The 19,327-nt window shown below is 43.0% G+C and overlaps 2 long non-coding RNA genes across 4 annotated transcripts in view; one reads left to right on the plus strand and one right to left on the minus strand.

The window, feature by feature from the left end:
• Nucleotides 1-10,229: 10,229 nt before the first annotated feature.
• The window catches only part of LOC112562035, a 44,168-nt gene continuing 35,070 nt past the window's right edge, over nt 10,230-19,327 (minus strand). For all 3 annotated transcript variants that reach the window (XR_003098769.1, XR_003098767.1, XR_003098768.1), the window contains exon 2: nt 10,230-11,914. This is a non-coding gene — a long non-coding RNA (uncharacterized LOC112562035). The remainder of the gene's footprint in view (nt 11,915-19,327) is intronic.
• Nucleotides 11,685-13,251, plus strand: LOC112562036. The gene is made up of 2 exons (XR_003098770.1): nt 11,685-11,823; nt 12,270-13,251. It is a non-coding gene; the product is annotated as an uncharacterized LOC112562036 (long non-coding RNA).

Here is a 19,327-nt window from a genome sequence, read left to right on the forward strand (position 1 = left end):
GTCGAGATCAGTCGATCCCCGAGAGAGAGAGAGGGTTCACCGTGCCTAATAACACCCTTAGTTAGCCTGCAATCAGTGCTCCCACCGTTTAACAGAAAGCCGTTGAGGGAGCGGGAGGGTGTGGAGCTGAGGGGACGGGGGGATGTCGTTTCGTGACGATTACATCCTCATACGATGGTTGCCTTCCCTTGTGGCGGATGGGCACCAGTATCAAGGAGGGCGGACCCTGAGGTTCAGGGGGAGACCAGCAATCAATTCCCTAAGTCGTGGCATTAGCCTCCTTCCGCCTGACTGAGGTAATTAGCTGATGACAACCTAAGACGATTTACTTTTTACCTCGACTGTCAAGGAATCCGCTGCCCGCCTGGCCAACTTTAATTGCTCTACTTTCTGCCATGTCTCGCTCCAGGTCTGCGGCAGTGGATGGAAGTGGGTTCATTTGATGAGAGGAGAATGCAGCGACTTTCAGCCCTCGGTAACTGTATCCCAAGGATGGTCAGAGGCACTCAGCTCTAAGCGACAGGGGGAAACAAAAAAGGCTCTTTGCGTTTTCAGGGAGATTGGTTTCATGGAAGAGAGAAACAAAAGGGAGAAATGAAGTAGTTAATGATGGCGATGAGGTCGACCACCCTGTTATACCCTTGGCTGCTAAATAGCAATGCACGACAGCAGTAGACGGACAACAAAAATTAAGATATTTTCAGCTTGTCATTCCCATCTGTTGCGAGGCTTGCGTGTGCTTGTAAATACGTGTGTGTGTGTAGGTGTGTGTGTGAGCGCGTGTGTGTATGAACGCGTGCGTATGAGTGTATGTATGTGTGTGTTCTGTGCTACGTTTCCACAGCTGCACTATTCTTCGAGGGAGGAGTCCATTTTAATATCTGATTAATACCTTACTAATCTTTTAATCAAGTAATTGAAAAAAAAATTGGCATTGTCTTACTATTTTCTTGAAAGTCGACAGTGGTCGAGTTAAAGAAAGGGAGACAGATCGCCATCAGTCGGAGAGGATGTAGTATTGTCACCTCACTACATACCTACAACGTACCATTTGAAACAATGGCACAATGTGATCATTTTAATTATATATATATATCAATTTAATCTGTCGAACCTTGTTTTTGCTGACCTGTAATTATTAAGCCGACGACCTAGAAAATGTATCTGCAAAGTGAAAGTCCCACTTGGAGAGAACTTCTGCCTGCTTTATTCATGATACAAAGCTCTACTTCCTCTTCTCTGTCCCCTTGTTTTGGGTGGGGCTGGCTAGAGATGGTCCTTGTTAAAATTTAAACAACTTCCAATCCCTCATAGACATTTCAAATGTCTTCATCACCATCCGTGAGACCCTACACTGCACGCGCTTACTTAACAAAAGTAAAACAAACAGTTCCAGTGAGCTCAACTACGCTATTGACCTTCCAAGTTTATTTGCGGTCCTTACTACTTCCCAGAACCTACAAGTCTAAAACCTGACGAAGTGTGTTAAGTAATCCTTGGGAAAATACCAATTTTGTCTGTCTTGAAGCTAAACGTAAGACTTAAACCTGGATCGAATGATTTTAGAATGGAAAGAATTTTGTTTAATGACAGCCATGCCTAAAATTTGAGGGACTGATAGTATGGAATAAAGACTGTCGTGATCGCCCTAGCCTCGGTATCAAGTAGCTTGCTCCGGATTGTCCCTTTTTTTTAAAAATAGAGAATCGGGCCTCTTTGTGGGCCTCCCAAGCAGGTGTGCCTAGGTGCCATATTGCCTCGGGGCACAGTCTGTTAATACCTACCTTACTTCCAAACCTGTTTTTCTAGTTTTTTTTTTTTTTTTTAGCCTCACACCTCCAACAGCTCAGTTTAGCAATTTGGCCCGCGGCCGGGAAAAATGTCACAAATACCCTCTCCCCATTTCCCACCAAGATCCAGGACCAATAAATGCCCGACCTTGTTTTGTAAACATATCTTTTATTCTTCTTTCCCACGTGATCAAAACCAGTTCATTTTGAACCTTAATACTCATCCACCCACGTTGTCTACAGACACACAATTTCCCTCTTCCCCACCAACCTACCATTCTTACTTACACCTCTGTTGCTGCTTATCAGCAGTCACGTGACGCCGCTCTTACGTCACTTCCCGACCGCATGCCTAAGAAGGCAGGAGACGTCAGCGGACATCCCCGGCACCCTATCCCATGCACCAGCGACACCTTCAAAAAGATGCAATAAACCCTCCTTCCCCCTTACACACTATCTAATCAGCGGGATTATGGAGGCTTTGCCGAGCGCAAGCTTCAGTCTCCTGCTCAGCTACTTTCTTATTCCAGAGGAGCAGCGCGAGGATTTTGAAAGGACGCGACCCAAGGCTGTACGTGCATAATCACTCTGATGTCTTCATGGAGTGTGTCGGCCGCGTGTTTGCTCAGCGCTTCATGGTTCGATGTGCCGCACGGGTACCGGACCCCGGGTCCTGACAGCATCAAAGACTCGCCGCTTCTTCTCACAATGGCGCCGGTGCTGAGGGGCCGAGAGAAGAGTCTGTCCCCCTATCGCTTTTTTAAAAGCACTCTTAGCCGAGCACTTTCGGTGTTATAGAATTAAATGTTACGATGGTTTAGTTTCAAATCGTTTGCGCTGGAAATAAATTCGCGAATAGGTACCGGGAGGGGAGGGGGAGCATAGACAGGTGGTGGGGTGGTGGTGAAGGGGAGAGGTGTGGATGGGGTTGGTGGTGGTGGTGGTGGTGATGGAGATCTTGGCCTCGAATGGATAAAAAGCAAAACGAACGAGTCATGGACATCAGTGTTTTATTTACTTATTTTTTGTGTTAAAAACCATTGCCTGTGGAAGAAGACCATCAGTCTGGACATATTTAATTTAGTTGACTGTAAGTCTCACAAATCTGAGATTTGAAGGGCATGTTGTCTACCTAGGACTAGTGCATGTAAGGTTTTGTAGTAAACTTTGTGATGAGGAATGAGACACCGGTATTATGTGAAAACCCTGTTCACAAAAAAATTCTCATTATATTTCTCGAGCTATGAATGAATACACTGTTGTTGTATGAACTAGAAAAGTTGGATAAACTATCCCAGATACATCTAGTGGTGGATTTAAAGTCTTGTTTATTGTCTGCTGTTCAAGAATGTAACAAAACTTTGTATAGTCTTTGGATGTGAAGGTGGCCACAGCTCCGGTTGAGGTTAGTGTGACAAACGCTACTCGGCCAATGTTTGACAAATTTTGCTGTGTCGAAGTTACTGTGACAAGTGCCGGCAGGTCCATCACATCCTATCGCCCCTATAATCATGCTTCACATCATCACCCAAGATTGCAATGTGTTCATCTCAGTTCACTGGTTGAAATCATCTAGCTATTATCCGTATTTCATTCAACGTTTATTCTCCTCCTTTATCTCAGTGTTTTACCTCCACTACAATAAAGACATCAATTTCGCAGGGCGCACAAATATAATATAAATGTTTGGGAATTTTTGTATAACCATAATTTAACACTGTCACATATTCCACTAGATGTGTCCGGTTGTAAAGGTCTTTTTGGTACACAAGTAGCATAATAATGCATGGATGGAAATAATCACACTCGTGACACAATAACCATGTATTAGCTCACCACATCTTGTTCAGCTTTACTGGTGGTCAGCTCCGCAAGAGATGTGTTTAATATGCAATGACTTCTAAATAACTTCTTCAGCAGGTAAACTATAAACATTGTCAAATGTTGGTTTAATTTATTATTACTATTAATTTATTACTCTACGCGTCAATTTAGTCATGGCCAGTTTAATTTGAAGCTTCCAAAAATAAATCTTTTTATTTCAAATTTATCCCGCTCAGGTACATAAAATCCTGTCCCACTCTTAGACAATATTTTATGTAACCTAATACTTTGTTGACCTTTTCTCGTTTGATCCAGCACTCAGCTGATGTTGTCCTGACCTGGTTTTAATTCTTTTAGAAAATGATCATGCTAAATTTTTATGTCATGTTGTAAACCATCACAATTTCCTATACACAAAAGATTTGGAACTTTTTTTAAAAAGTTATTTTTCTCCACCATTTCAAGTCCGACTAGAAGTCATGGCACAAATAAATATCTAACCTCTGTGGAACCTCAATCTCTTTTCTCTGCAACAGTCCGACAAAACATCGTGCTTCCTCTTCCTTCCCCAGTTTTCCTTTCTTTTAGACAAGATAAATGTGGAACCGGAGGCAGTGAAGCGGGTCGTGGCACTTGAGCTCTGTACCTAATTGCTCGGCCCTGTCCCCCGGCTGCTGGGGTCTTGTTTCATACTTGTTTGTGCTGGGGTCTGCGTGCACGTTGAGTCAATGTTTGAAAATGGTAAGTGTCCGGAAGTTTCAAATCGGGCAAATACAAAGCTGGCAGAGAAGCGAACAACTTATTTACATACCCAGCTAATGATGCTGGGGGCGGAGCCAGGACTCACCACTCGTGACCTGACTGCTGTCTCTTGTCTGTCCTCCGCGGGCACGTACAGACTACGTCCACGTTACGTGACGGTGTTACATGTCATACGAGTGCTGTTACACCTGAAAGTCGGTGTTACATGATGTTACTGTTACATGTGGGAAGGCTGCTACATTATGGACTGGACGTCATGCTGCAACGACTACCACAGCAATAGTAGGTGTAGTGGACGTGTGTGGCGGGGGTGTTGACGTGAACGTACAAGGGTATAATGCGATTAAACTACATATTAAATAAAATTAAAATAGAAATTCACAAAAAGATTAAAAGTATCGGCTCTGTGCCACCTGGCCGTCATCAAATATAACTGATGGGAAATCGAACGGCAAGATCTCCATCTTGACACAGAAACATTCTTAAACAAAGCTTAAGCAGCCATCCGTAACGACAGAACCAATCACTTGTCACACATTATTATGACTTTGAAAGGCTTTGATCAAAGTTTCAATATCCCGAACCATTGGTTTCCTGTGAACGCCACACACAGCTTTGCCAGACTTGGTCAAATGTTCCCCGATGTTCCCCTCTCTACCTACCCCCTTCCCAGCTATGAAAGACGTGTACACCCTGGGGTACATTGTCGCATTGCTACATACATCACATATTAACATGATTCGCGCCAACTACCTCGCCACCCGTTGCTACGAGCAACAGGACTGTCGACACAGCATGCACCGGTCACCACGCAGTCATCGCTTTGTGTAGCGGCGGGTGGCGCGGCAGGGTGAGCATGAACTGTGTTGTGACCTCTGGCCAAGAAATATTTTGATGTCATGATTCTTGTACACAACATCTCGCTAGCTGCTCACTGAATGATTAAATAGATTATTTTTCCTTATTTTATGATATTTATTTGACTGCTTTACATTAATTCTACAGTTCGAGGTGTTGGGCACCTCGCTTATTGTTCATTCGCACTTCATACGACTTCAAATGTGAACGATCAGAAGTGAAATGGTTTACTGCGGACAGCAAAGATGTGGGGCGAGGTGAAACATTTTTCCCACAGTGTTCGGTAGCCAGGTATCGGGTGCATCTGACCCGGCAAGTCTTCCTGTCGCATGAACTTCAAGTCAGTCAGCTGGTGATAAGCTACATGGGTGAGATGTCTGCGCTGCCAGTCCACAGCCCACCCCTTTGTAGTACCCCGGGTGCGGGCCCATTACCTCCTAAACACTGTCCTTTAGCCTTTAGCACGTAACCCCTTTCCATGGTATACGTCACTATGGAATGAAGTTCCACTATCCACCAGTATTTTTTTTAATTATCCTTTCAGGACTTTTAATGTAATTTACCTAAATGTGTGTGTGAGAGTGAGAGAGAGAGAAAAAAAAACTTAAACAATACAGCAACAATCAATAACAAGATCAGCTTTGTTTTTAAACACTTTTCATCAGAACGTCAGCCACACATGTCTTTAAAAAAATCAAACGCAAGGAAAATGTCGAGAAATAAGCAAGAAAGGAAGAAAAGAAATGAAGAAGGAGAAATAAAAAAAAAATAAATAAATAAAGATACAGCGTCAAGACGTGGAAGAAGGTAGAAATGTTCGAGCCATGCTGTATCGACACACGACTTCCATAAGCCCGCCACGTGTGACAGGATTTCATAAAAGATCTTACAACATGCTGAAGCAACATGGCGGCTAAAGAAACCTTAAAGACAAAAGACAAACACAGCTATCGAACATGGTGGAAAGTCTGCAGCAAATTAAACATTCGAAAGACGAGGAAAGCAAAATCAAAGCAAATATGTCAGCTTTCGGACAATGAGGAATCACAAAAATGTGAAAGACGTTGTGTGTGTTTTTTTCCCCCTTCTTCTAGTGTTTACTGTTTGTTTGCGCCTGCAAACCGCTAATGCTGACCCTCCCACAATGCAATATTGTTAATTTTAAGAGGCAGAAAATGAAGTCAAAATAATGTTGCAAAGGCTACAACAGAGTGGAAAGCAATTTTGAGTTGAAATTGTTTTATTCAGGACTACCGCCCAGTTTTATGTGGCGGACACCGCACTTAAAATGTTTGTGCAAGGTTCAAGCGCGAGATGACACGAAAACAAAACAAAGTTCACGACAGGCGAAGGGTTAAAAACAATTTTAATATAGTCCAACATAGAATTTCTTCTACCATCTTACTCCAGAATTGTCTTTTCAGCTTCGGGTCGTTTTGAAATAAAATATTTGCGGAGAAAAGAGGAAAAATGGGGTCGTGACCTCTTGCTGGCGAGTGTTTGAGGTGAGAGGAAGAAAACAGGTTTTTCTCTCACTCTCGTGGCGACAATGCGCGTGCACGATTTTCCCGTCCAGGTGGCCACAGCCACACGGACAAAACAAAAATTATTTCTACACTTTGGGCAAGATCACTCGTAACTTTCTATTCAACATTTTATAAAATACAGTCTTTGTGGCACGCACTCGTGAAGTAGTTCTTCGTCTTGTTTTTACCTTAAAACCATAATAAAAATAATAAAGAACCAAAGAAAGGAAGGAAGGGAAAAAAAGAAAAACAAACAAACAAAAAAGTACTGTCCTGGTCGTTTTTTTAGTTAGCAACCATTCAACTAACGTTTTATACCGAAGATAAAGAGTTCACTGAAGCATAGAAAAACAATAAAATGAGGTTAAGAGGACCCGATCTTCTTTTTGTCTGTCTTTATTTATTTTTAAGCAGCGTTCTTCCTTTATTTTATCTTACTTTCTTCTATTATTTTCTCTAATTTTCTTGTCTTTCTCTTGTATATTATTTTCTTCTACTTTCTGACCATCTTTGCTTTGATAACACGAGTTAAGATTCTCCCCTTGTAAAAATTGTTGATTATTACTTCATGATCTGAACAAAAGATAGGTAAACGTATTCCTGGAAGCTGTTATTTTTAATTCGTTGAGTAGTGAGGCGTTAGTGACATCACTTTTCTTGGAGCCAGCTTATTATTTTTTTTAATGCTTCACCTTTCCCACCTCTTCATGTAGTGCTCACCGTACACAACTGCTTTGACAGAGGGAAAGTTCACTGCGCCACACAGGAATCGAACCGGCGAGCTTAAAAATTGGAACGCCAGCGCTCTTGACACTCACTCTGATTACCACAGGTATTGTTATTGACTTTCCATTCCAAAAGGTCATAATTTCAGAATGTTTACTATTAACGCATATTTTCAACTGTTACATTTCTAGACAATTCCGTTGTTAAGAAAATGGGTAAAATGCAATAAAGTATAAATTCCTTTAAGAGGAATTGTAGGTCAGTACAAAATCTTCGAGGGTACGACCCACATGCAGCTAGCTAATTAATTAATTTGTTAAGCGGGAGAGAAAAAAACGAGAGAGAGAGAGAGGGGCAAGGGAGAAAGATAGAGAAGGAAAATGAATAGTGGATGAGAGAAATTTTTTTGTTGCTAACATAAAAAAAAAACCAAAACAAAACAAAACAGCAGGTCGATGTCACACCGTCAATACGCCCTACCATTTGCTAATCAAAATCCAGGCGATGGGGTCGTCTCCAGCCAGACACAGCCATTTCAGTAACTCGCTCCACATGTCGGTGACAGGATAGACACAGAGGGCCAGTTGGGGGGGGGGGGGGGAGGAAGGGAGGAGGAGAAATGTGGGGAAGAGATCTATCAATGTCGACGAGCTGTAATATGAGAAGAGACAAAAAGCAGAACGCTGGCTCCACGAAGGAACGCGCAAAATCAACTTTGCAAATGGACTTTCAAGTGAACACGACCACTTTGGAGGAACATTCTGGACCGCTATCGTCAGGTAACGTGGCGAGCAAGCATGTGTCAGACGTCACGCCGCCTGCAGCTGTCCCTGTTCCTGGTGTAGGTAGGCTGTAACCACAACTTGTCCACAGGTAGAGGACCTTGTGGTAGGAGTGAATAGCGAGGAAGACACCTTGCACTTCTATAGCAACGACAGAGGGTCATGACCCAGGGACTGCACCAAATGCTGCCTTAGAGACAAGACGGACCAACGGACCGACGGACCGACGGAAGAGGCTACCAAAAAAAAAAAAAAAAGAAAAAAAAGATGGGCAGAGTGGGTGAGAGGTGGGAGAAGGGGAAGGAGGAGGGGGAGAGGCGTGCCGTCAATACGGGCATGCTGGGACCGTCCCAGAGAGAGGCTTCATCACGCCTACATGCGACTGGCTGATGGTCGTGGAGCAGACGTGTGTGCGGGTTGCAGGTCGTGCCCAATCTTCATTATCAGCAGCTGCTGATGATGGCGGCAAGGCTACTACTCAATATCTCGAGAGCCTCGCAAAAAAAAAAAAAAAAAAAAACCCACCCCAAAAAAACCATAAAATTATTTCACTTCGATCACTAACAGTCCTTTGTGAGTTAAGATTGCTGCATGATGGCAGTTTTGAAAAAAAAATGCAGACTTTTTTCTTCTAACAAAAAAAGTGCATACAACATAAGGAACAGAGAATTTAAGCATATAGGTGGAAGAGTTGTGTGGAATGACAGTTGCTAAAAACTTTAATGACCGTTACTTTAATGACCATTACTGAATGCATTGTTTCAACATTCAAGTTACAAAGAAAATTTAATGTCAATGATGAATAAATTAAGAATATTTTTCCTCTGTGTGTGTGTGTGTGTGTGTGTGTGTGTGTGTGTGTGTGTGTGTGTGTGTGTGTGTGTGTGTGTGTGTGTGTGTGTGTGTGTGTGTGTGTGTGTGAAATTCTTGAGGAAGAATTATTACTATAATAGGTAAAATCAAACAGCATTTTGTGAAGGAATCAAAGTGAAGTGTCAGAAACAAAGACAACCGATCAACCAATGAGCAGATTCTCTGTCTGTCTGTTTGTCTGTCTGCCTGTCTTTCTGTCCTATGAACGCACACAAAGAAAAAAATGCACAAGTAAAAGAAGAAAGATAGGACAGAAAAAAACATTATAAAACAGAAAGAAATAAAAAATAAGAACATGGAAAAAAGAAAAGAGAGAGAGAGAGATAGAAGATGAGAAAATGCAGTAAAATAAAAACTGAAAGAGTTGAGGGACAAAGAAGATAGACAAAATACAGATGGAAAGAGGGGATAGAGGAGGACAAGAGAAAAAGAAAAGTAAGAATTGCAAACACAGACAAAGAAAAAAAAATGCCGCTCCTGACGTCACACAAACTCTTGTGAACACGAGGCTCTCCCAGAAAAACCAGATTTTCATACTCCGAACACTTAAAGATAAAACATCAACTTGTACCTGAAGTCCAAAAATCATATTAATGAGTATGTTCTAAGAAAACACGTGTGACAAATACTGAGATTTAAAAACAAAATGTATCCACCATTTATATTGGTAAAATAATATCAGAGTGCTACAGCCCTCACGGGTACATCACAAATAGCAGGGTGCTGTGTCTCTTGGTGTGTGCTCCACAGGGTGAATCGCATCTTTGTGTGTGTGTGTGCATGCATGTGTGTGTGTGTGTGTGTGTGTGTGTGTGCGTGTGCGCGTGCGCGTGTGTGCGTGTGTGTGTGTGGTTATTTTAAAGCTTTGAAGATCAAAGTCCGCAAATTAAAATGTCTTCATCATGTGAGAATACACTTTAAGTGAAACGTATAGTTTAGCTATCCAGAAAATCACGATTATAAGATGAATCTAAGACATATGACAAAGATCTCTCACTCACTCACATACACACACATACATACATAGTATATACATACATATACACACACATATACATGCATTCTAACACAATCATAAATCTGTTTTTTTCTATTGCACACATTTGTCTCCGGTGACTCTTGCGGATATGTGTAGTTATGAATGTTTGGAACTCTGCTACACGTTTCCCACAGCTGTCTGCTCGTCCTATTATTCTCTGTCTTTCTCGGCTCCTTTAATCCACACTCCAAGCACCATGTGTAACAAACTGTGTACATACGGGTGAGGCAGAGCTCAGTAAAAAGCATATTGATTTGTTTTCTCTCTCCTTCTCTCTCTCTCTCTTGCAGAGCACCTGCCTTGCGTGTCTTTGAGTGTTGTCCACCGACGGTAGACGTCTAAGATCCTTCGACACGCACCTGCATACGACATGTAAGTAATGACTGCCAATACTCCTCTCCTCGCCATCTAATTGCCCGCATGCAAACATGGCGCTCGAACAGGATTGGCCTTCTTGAGCAAGTAACAACACTTTTATTTCTTCCACCAGAATCCGACATTGGCGAACCTTGGTGTGTGTTCGTGCGTTTCTGCACGTGCTTTTCTTTCAGGTGGGAAGGGAACACCGTTGTGCAGCACGTGAATACGATTATCACTGGAACGTAACGATAGGAGGCGAGCGTCAGGTCTCATTCAAGTCTCACCGAAGTCTCGCTGAAATCTCACTGTGAGCGTCAGAACGATCCATGTGATCTGGAGTCACGGTGCAGACAGACGTCACTTCCGCCACACTGTGGGTAGCACGTGATTGTCTTCGAATCATGAACGTAACGCAATTTCAATCACTGTGGTAGCAACAGGATTCTGTGGTCTCTGAAAGTATCGTTTCAAACTAATTTGATGCGAACCTTATTTTTATCGTCCTCCAAACGCTCTAGTCGAATAAAATGTGTTTCTGTCACAAAGAGATGAGCAGAGTTGAAGATATGATACTTGAAAAAAAAAGAAAAAAGATTCTATGTGAAAAATCTAAACCCTCTCCGTATCCTAATGATCACAGGATCCCGCACACAAAATACACACAAATGAAGTATGAACGTGTCATCAAGTTTTAGTAACAATGCCACTAATATTTCCAAACCTGTGGCGTTCGCAGGTTATTCAGGTCTTTGGTTATCGAGTCGACGAACACAAGTCGTTCTGCTGACAGTAGTACCGTGCTCTTCATTTTGTTTCTCCCCGACGTCATATAGTGAAAAATCTGACGTCATGTATCGAAAAACCTGACGTCATATATTGACAGACCTGACGTCATTCATACATTGATGTCATACATCGACGTCATGTACTGACGACTCCGGCCATTGCCGTGCCCTCTAACCTGCAGTTCACTCACAGCTTCCACCTCCAATATTAAAGGAAAAAAAAATCTTTATTGACGATGCACAACGATGAAGCTAAATCAAAACGTAAAGTTCAAGGGAGGAAAAGAAGAAAGTTCCAACCTCCTCTCTAACCCCATGACAACAAGAACGAAACTTGTCTTCCTCGTGCGAAGAGTGGGTTGTGGTTCTCACACTCCGTGTTCCACACTGAGGCGTTTCATCAAAGCAACGGTCCTCCGTGGTGACCAGACTGACGATGGCGCTGCTGCTGCTGACGATGACAGCGAGAAGAGCAGGGGCTGGAGGTAGGAGGCTCAGGTGAGTATTCTGCCCGCAGGGGGAGGAAACTCCGGTGCATACCACCATCGCGGCTGGTGATACATGGCCCAGGGGACTGGCATCCCATAATCTGCAACACACCGTAAATACTGTTACTCACACACTGTCACAACAACTGTAACACAGTATACACACTGCCAGGTATTCTGCAACACACCATAAAAATGTGTTACACAGAACTGCCACGTAATCTGTAATGCGCCGAAAAAATTATTTAATATAGCCACCGCCAGGTAATTTGTAACGCACCACAAATTTTGTTGTCCAGTCACCGCCACTTATTCTGTAAATTGTCTTTCTATCAATATTAATTAGTAAACTGATGTCTAGTCATCATATAGGGTGATCACATGACAACGCCTCCTGCTACAAAAACATTTCCCAGTCACCTGTAAGAAAGATAGTCATCGAGTTTTGTTTTTCAGTCCTAGTCACAGCAACATGGACAACAGAAGATGTCGGCGATAAGAATGTCACAAACATCTTTGTTAAAAGTAAAACTTTCTTACTTCATGAACCCCGACAAAATTAGAAAACATCACACAGAACTCGTTGACAGTTCGTCCATTCGAAAGTTCGCATGCGGCAATTTAAACATTCAAACTGGATTCAAATCTGAATGCAACAAGGGTGGAATAGAAAGAAACCGTTATGCCAATGTGCCATTGTATTACGAAATCATATTAACATCCTGTAATTTGCAGACTAAACAAATGACAAAACTAGTCAACCTTTATTCTGTGCTATTATTCAAGACTGAGTTGGTCTGGAAGAACTTGCTAACCAATGTACCCGCTTTACAGAGAACAGTATAAAAAGTATGAGACTGGATAAAACATTGTGTATCAATAGCCTGAAACTTCATCGTCTCAGACACTCAACCGAGGAACCCTTGACGATGAAATATCGAAGTACGCACAGAAAATGAAGTACAGTCCACTCTCTGCCGGTTTTATCTACACCCAAAAATTTATATTTGGGAAATAATTGAGAGACTAAGAAGAGCGGCGGAAGAAGACATGCCTGATCAAAAGCGAATTCGGAGAGAAAACTTCTCGAGGGTTGGCGGGATGTGGAACACGCCGCGACACCTAGCGGGGAGAGTTTGGAGACGTGAAGTTATTTACTGCCCGCCTTATTGCCACCTTTGTACTCATGCACTGCCTTTGATCTCCATATAAACACGTCGCTCTTGTGCTGCTAGAAATATTGTCAGGCAAGATGCGGGTGCCTGCGCCTGTAAATTACTTCAACATGCTGCAGGGTGCTGGACTCGAGCCACCCGAGTGATGTCCCGACCCTTGGGTTCGACTCCATGCAGGAACAGCAGCTACCCACTCAGCCACTCTCTGCCTCCAGTCTTAAAAAGAAGAAAAGAAAGAAAGAAAAAAAAAAAGGAGAAAAGTATTGTGGAGTTTTGCGTTGTTCTTGGTGTGATACCTACGTTGTCGTTGCTGCTATTTTTTTTATGATGTTCATCGCTGTTGACGGTGGAGAAATTAGAACAACGTCCGTCATTGATGTCGTTGACATGTACCCACTGCCTGAACTAGGGACTTGTACGCACGGAGGATTTTGAGGGTGACAAACACTGAACATTAAAATCCCCGAGGGTTTTTTTTTTATGCCGAGATAAAACTTGTGCCCCTGCTTTGTTGTAGGCCCTCGGTTTTCGGCCAAGTCGGTTTCGATGCTCCCGTTTGCAAACCGAAGTATTCTATTGATAACAAGATTACTCGCAACTTCTGCCCTCACTCAGAGTATTTTTTTTTTTATCAGCTGCAAGTGTTTGTTCTCTCTCAGTCCAGCTCTCGGCCAACCTGGAAACGCCGAATGCCTCCGGAGAAGTAGTTCATGAGCCCACGTGGCTCTTCACGGTTCCAAGTGCGGTTCTGGACGTCACTCAAACGTCACTGTCCGTGCCCCAGAAATGCGTCCACTACTTTTGTCATAATCACCATCGAAAATGGCTTCAAATTAGGAAGAAAGAAAAGAGATCCACTATTAATATCATTAGCGAAATTTCTGAGAATTTGTTTTTTGGTTTGTTTGTTTTTGTTTTTTTTTTTACTAAATCAACGATAGTAGGAAGGAATTTGTAGCTGCGCGTGCTGGCGTGGGACAAAGGGGTACGGGGTGTGTTACGTGCGACACCAACGCCACGATGACGTCTTGTGGGTGAGGAGCTGCGAGCGTAGAGGTTAAGACGGGTTTATGAAAGTCTACACCCACGACAAGAGTTGAATTTTAACCGGGTGACTCACAGGAGCGGGTACCGCGTGACACGGGCGTTACTGCAACAGAATTATTCTCTCTCGGGCGAACCTGCTGCCTTCTGACAAGACGTGTAAAGACTACAGGTATCCCGACAGGTAAGGTCCTCACGTTGCGGCCAAATGAAGGAGGCTGGACGATTAAAAGGAGGTAATTAATTACAAGTGGTTGATTTGAAAGTGTAAAAATAGAATACTGAAGCAAAATTAAAGGGTTATGACTTCGTGGAAATGGGTCTGGCGGAGGTAGTGACACAGATATTCAAGACTAGAAATGCGATTTCATTGCTGAGAAGAGACGGCAAAGGGGGGCAACTCTTGAAATATGATGACCAGTATTAGGATCAGTAATGACAACAAGCTTTCATGTGCCTTCATCGACAACGTACTCAAGTGGAGTTTTATCTCGACAAGTGCATTGGTAATAAATAAATAAAAACCATTTAAGTACGTGTGCACTCATAGCGCGAACACACACACGCACGCGCACGCACGCGCACCCCATATATATATATATGCACTCGTGTATATAAACAAACGCAAGCACACACACAAGTATATATAGAGATACATACAGACACACACATATACACATGTACTCACTTGGATATCACCGCATGTACGCACGTTCGCATGCACACACACTGTCTTTAAAAGTGTTTACCTTCCGATATCAATATGTCTGTCTCTGAAAACATTATCTAATATTATCAAATCCTGTATGAAATTATCGTTAAGTATGTCTTTGAAAATATAATTACCTAATAGTCAATTTCCAAAAGTCTTACCACCTACAATCTCAATATGTGTTTCTAAAAAAACCCTATTATTTTTTTATGTCTCATCATCTAATATTCTCCGTGTGTCTGAAAATGCAATCACCTAATATTCTGTTAATCTTTAAATTCTTCATTTTTAAATACTACATATTAAAAATATCCTCACCTGATATTCTTTACACGTGTCTATAAAACTCACCCCCTTAATTACTTTCTCTTGGCAACAACTATAATCTTTTTCATTTAAACCATCGTCACCTAATATTTTCATTGTCTCATCCCCTAATATTTTAAAATAATATTCTCTATTTTATATTTATGTCAGAAAGTACTGCTAAGCTACAGAGCTCTGTATTTTAATCATATGCGTCTGGTTCTTTCGCCAATTTCGTCTGGTTGTATCTTAAAATAATGTAAATGTTTGTGTGCTGTTATAGTTAAAATTGTATGTTACTTTTTATGTTTCGAACAAAAATTCCCTTTTATAGCTAACTAAATAAAATTTATGTCTGAAACACTAAAAAAATCATAAAATAAATTCATATCTCTGCATTCTCTCTATCTCTAAAAAAGCCCATAACTTAATATTTTCTGTGTCAGTCATGAGACCAAGAGACGTTTGGGAAACAATAGACCAAGTTTTTTTAAAAATCAAACAAAGAAATAAATGAACGAACGAACGAAAGAACGAAAAACAAAAAAAAAAACAAAACCCTAGGAACCTTTGAAGAAAATAATGTTAAAAAATAAAAATCCTGTCGGCAGGACAGACAGTCTTGTCGGAACAACCTCGCGAAGACTGTGACTGTCTCGCATACGAACAATTTCATCCCCGCCGACCTGCCTCGCGAGACATCGCTGGCAACTCCTTCATCTTCCTGCCAGCAGAGCGCCCCCTGGCGGCGCGGACGCAGGCGGCCATGCCATCACCGGCCCGACAACGACCCGCACAAGCTCTGCATGATCTCCGGCTACCGAGTGTGTGGACGACAAATGTTTGTGTGTACCCTTAACTGGGCAAACAAGAAGTGTGTGCACATTTTTCTCCCTGTAGGTTGTTACTGCTTGCACGTGCTTGACCCCGCTGCCCTCCTCCTTGCCCCCTTGTGATGACACAGGGCCAGTTGGCGAGCAGATCTGGCGGGATCAGTTCATTTCAAAACTATCAGTTCGACATGAGCAAACGGGGCGGGCGTCAGTTTATCGCCAATTGTAAGTCTGTACAAATTTGCTTTACATGTAAATATGCCGTTGGATTACTCGTAAAAGAGAAGAAGATAACCTCCAGTCAGGGAGGCACTCGACCGAACGAAGCTACTTCTGGCCAGCAGCAGAACAGATTGACTTTGGAGGGTGGCCGGTGGGGAAGGGAGGTTGGCTTGTGGACAGCAGTTTGATTTCTTCTAAAACAGCGAACGAATAAAACTGTCTGTCGGGAAGGAATTGGAGGAGGGAGGGAAGGTTTGCAAGGGTGTTTGAAGGGAGGAAAGGGGAAGGTGAAAGGGGAAGGTGTCAGACAGTCAAACACTCCTATCGGAAAAGCAAAGTCGCAAACAGATAAAGATGTGTGAATGGAAAGGTGTGTAATAAAGGGAGCAGGTAGACACCAGGATTTAGTCAATGGTTTCTGTTCACTGCTGTGCTTCTAGTCGTTCGGTCAGACTGCTTCTGGCTTCAAGGTTCGCAAGAAAAATGATGAAGTGTGTGAATACACCATGACCAGAAGGACTTTGATGACTGTTTGTGTGACTATTGATACAGATTCAATAAAATGTATCTCAACAGCGACTCCCCTGCGCAACATTGTGTCCTTCTAATTGACCAAAAGGCAAAACAAAGGACTGGATGTAACCATTTCTAACTAAACCCTTGACTTCTGGACAAGACACTGTATATCATTGTATATACACACAGATCTGTGTGTGCGTGCAACTTTGGACATGGACACATGCCGCTGAGCTATCAAAGTACAAAGAAACGTGCGAACTACCCCTCCCTCATCTCCCCAACCACCCTCCCCATCACATCCTCCACTCCAAAGCACACCTATGATAAGTAGACTATAAAAATCGTACCCGATGCCCCCTCTCAGGGTCGATTCCATTAAGCTCTCCAAGCGACTGTTCAACAGAATTATGTCCACTTGTTTCCAAGTGTTTCGCTGGAAATGATTTAGGGGCGTCTTGATAAGCAAGACATCTCAGTTACCTACCTACACCTATTAATGCCTTTACAGATGGATGAATACTCTGCCTGCTTGTCTGGCTGTCTGTCGGTAGGTAGATGGATGCCCACGTTAATAACACAGAACACGTGTGTGTATTGTGTGTGTGTATCTTACTGATTACACTTACTCGCATTCGAGAGGCAAAGACTGGGTCAAGACAGAAAGAAAAGCAAAGAAAAATTAGGTTTCAGTCAGAATCAGCAAATCTTCATTCCATTCTGAATATTAGTAACTAATAAGTTTATCATAAGTTTATATCGTGTCCACAGACGTGTTTATACATATGTTTACGGTATGCGACATGTTTATTAATACGGATTATCATAAGTTTTCATTATAAATGTCTTTTGAAACCCAGTCCTTTTCACAGGCAATGTAAAGGTGGTGGAGCTCTCCACAAACAAATAATTCAGCGCTCTCGTCGTCAGCTTCCTCGTCATACCAAACGTGCGTGCAGCCAGCGAACGCGACACGTCACCGGGATGACATATTGTGACCTCGTGCGTGCGTGTGTGTGCGTGCATGTGCGTGCGTGTGTGTGTGTGTGTGTGTGTGTGTGTGTGTGTGTGTGTGTGTGTGTGTGCGTGCGTGTGTCTGTGTGTGTGCGTGTGCTCAGTGCGCATGCTCGTGCCGCTTTTCGAGGAGGCAGCCGAAACGTCGCAGTCGGTTGTTGAGGACGTCAGCTGCCAGAGGGCGCGGTGAGACGCTGACGTCATATCTCAGTACCGACTGCCCTCTGGATGGCTGGTCAAGGGAGGCAGGTGAGGGGTCGGGAGGTATGATTAAGATCACTTCACAAGAAACACTTTAAAATCTTGTAGGCAGCGTCGAGTACAGTAGCCAACGGGTGGGTTAGCATCACCGGGGACGGAGTCCTAAAAATTGTCCACGTCCTCGACTTCTCCGAAAGATAATTAGTATTTCTTCTCTTCCCCCCCTCCTCTTGTGTCTGTGGGTCCCTCTCTCTCTCTCCCTGTCCTTCAGTTGTTTGTTTGTCTATCTGTCTGCGTGAGACATGAATATTCGTGAACATTCAGTCAGTTCAGTCATACCAAGATGATATCAGCAAGTAATCAGACTTTAACCAGCTCGCCCACACACAAGGGCAGCTAATCGCGGTGGTGCACCTTGTCAACAGCCGGGACACTTCGTCATACTTCGTTCACCAGGGAATAGCGGGGACGGTTTTCAGGCTACTCAATAGAGACCGGGTGTTGGACATACACGGGTATATTGCGACAGAGGCACTACCCTGTCTCACGTGAGACAAGCTCCAGGGACGGGTGGCTTACACAACAGTCCGCGCGTTTCGCTCCGATACCTTATCTGCCAGCCGATAATGCAAGTCGATGGACTTGAACCCTAGGAGAGGGGAGGGATCATCTTGCACAGCCGCTTTCCTCCAAGGTAGCATCAAGCCGAGTGAGTTAACTCCTCTCGAGATACAGTAGGTACCACCCATCAAGGACCGTTTCTACCCAGCGCCACTCCCTCGTCTGCCTCCTTCTTCTACACCTCCACACCAGCAACACGGACTTGAACGTCTTTATACCTTAAAATTAAAGCCCGTGAATTTTAGGACTAGTCGGTACACACGGATGGTTGAGCCGTTCACACGAGACTGGCGAGACTACATGACTACATGCCCACCAGGCGGCGCCTTTGACTCAGCAGTTATCTGTCCCTAGGATTACCGGTCTATCTGCATGATTACTTGCCGTTACCTTGTGACGTCACATCACGACCTTACAACCAGCCCACGTGGTCCAAACTTTTCCCTTTACCCTTTATGGGCTTATGACAACGATTACATACGACAGTAAGATAATTATAAGACAACCAATGAAATTTATTGATGTGAGACTGCAATTAGTGGAATATTCCCTTGTCGCAGTTCTTGGCGTTGTGCTCTACAAAGTCTACAGATGATGATTAAGTATTTTTTTAATATTACTTAAATAACAACTAGTAAACCATTAAAAGAACAGATGTAACAGAAAGAATAAAAACAATAAAAAATGTATAAATAAAACAACCATCGTTCATTTGTTTACTAAAATTCAAACATGTCGTTCGTTGAGGATAATCCTGGGATGAGGGTACTCGTGTAGTCTGGCTACAGAGGGAGGGCTTTGGGGTATCAACTACAGATGTTGCCATGTCCACGGGGCTTTATCACGCAAGCTGCGGAGACGGAGCTTACA

Source organism: Pomacea canaliculata, linkage group LG4 (genome assembly GCF_003073045.1).
Source record: "Pomacea canaliculata isolate SZHN2017 linkage group LG4, ASM307304v1, whole genome shotgun sequence".
NCBI classification, from domain to species: domain Eukaryota; kingdom Metazoa; phylum Mollusca; class Gastropoda; order Architaenioglossa; family Ampullariidae; genus Pomacea; species Pomacea canaliculata.